We start from the raw sequence: 1,863 nt of genomic DNA, 5'->3' as shown, positions 1-1,863 counted from the left end.
TATACACACACACACACACATATATAGGTAGATAATAGATATACAAAATACCCATATATATTGCTATAAAAAAGTCACAAGTTCTCAACACTATTTTTCCTGGCATGAAATAGATATAATGATAGCAGTGAGTATATTCGAGGGTTAATTATCTGGTTTGGGTTTTTTTGGTTTTTTGTTTGTTGATTTTTTGGGTGGTTTTTTTTTTTTTTTTTTAGCAGGATTACATTTAAATTAATTCTTATCATTTTTTTTTTTTAATTTTATGGCTGCACATTGTAGTGTTCTGGACACTCATGAGACTCCTGACTGGTTTTATCTTATTAAACAATTTTGAAATCATTAATTTTTAATTGGCCTGCTTGTGGTTTTTTATGGGTTTAATTGTGTGTCTGTGTCGAAGTGTTGGGTGTTTTTTAAATTAAGGAAAATAAAGAAAAGAAAGAAAGAATGAAAAAATCTAAGCTTCTGTGTTGTGAGGTATTTCCATAGGATCATGCAAAAGAGATTCCATCCTGTGAGGTAATTCATTTTACAGGATGTTTTCACCAATTCAGTATCCTAATAAAAGTAATAATAAAAAAACAGAATGATACGATGTCAAAGATACACACAGGTCTTTTCTTGATTGAAAGTTCTAATTAAGTGAATCGAGGAAAATTAACCGAAATTAGCTGTCAGAAAGTCACATTTAAATGAGTGATGATCCGGTGTGGCAGTAAACATTTAAATGATATAAATTGCCATTTAAGTGTATGGTTTAATGTTTGTCATGCATTAATATGACATGAGGCTGCAGTGACAATCAAGCAGCTTGCTCTAATTTGAACATATTTAGGGCTTTTGTGTGGAGTGCACTGCACAAATTAAGACAATTGCTGGTTTTATGTGTCAATTTAAGTGTTGTTTTCAGGCATCGGTTAATGAAACAAACCCATCATTTTTGTGTGCAAATTGCAGAGTGATTTCCTCGGGTTTCGGATTAATTTCGACTTCCTCTGCTCAAAATGAGGAATTTCCTTTGCAAGGGAAATGCCATTCCTTTTGTTAGATGGAGAGAATATCAGAGTTTCTTATGTTGTTTTGTTTGTTCATTGACTCCTCTGCAGAAAACAGAAAAGCAAATCCTGCTAGTGATTTTGTCTAGATGAATTAACTCTTTAGATGACAATGTTGCCTTTTAATAGAGTTTTTACAGTTGTTTTAATGGGTTACTTTTTAATATAGTAGTGCTGTATCTGATGCCAATAGGGAGAAGTTCTTCATTTTTTAGGTGCTTTTATCTTGGGGATTGGGTTGTAACTCGATCACATCATGAGAAAAGCAGCTTAATCATTCAGCATAGTACTCCTGTACAGGTTTTTGTATTGGTTTGTATGAGACATAGATACAAAAAATGCATAAAACCAAAAGCAGTTTGCTATTCCAGCATGTTAAATAATTTGTCCCCTAACATCCCCAGTTTGTTCTGTTTCCCCAAAACTATCAATCTTCTCTCTGGCTGTCAGAATCAGCTAATTGTGCTGTTACTATTCACCCTGCAGATCACACAGAAAAGCACAATTGCATCATGAAAGTTCATAAAAACATGGCCTGGCTGTGTATAATTGCATCAATGCTTTCCCCTTACTGCTTTCTTTTCTTGCTGCCTAACATCCCCAGTTTGTTCTGTTTCCCCAAAACTATCAATCTTCTCTCTGGCTGTCAGAATCAGCTAATTGTGCTGTTACTATTCACCCTGCAGATCACACAGAAAAGCACAATTGCATCATGAAAGTTCATAAAAACATGGCCTGGCTGTGTATAATTGCATCAATGCTTTCCCCTTACTGCTTTCTTTTCTTGCTGCCACTAGTTTCCAAT

The sequence above is a fragment of the Acanthisitta chloris genome, unplaced genomic scaffold (assembly GCF_000695815.1).
Source record: "Acanthisitta chloris isolate BGI_N310 unplaced genomic scaffold, ASM69581v1 scaffold32867, whole genome shotgun sequence".
NCBI lineage: Eukaryota > Metazoa > Chordata > Aves > Passeriformes > Acanthisittidae > Acanthisitta > Acanthisitta chloris.
The sequence above is the reverse complement of the archived record's forward strand: the minus strand, read 5'-3'. Positions refer to the sequence as shown.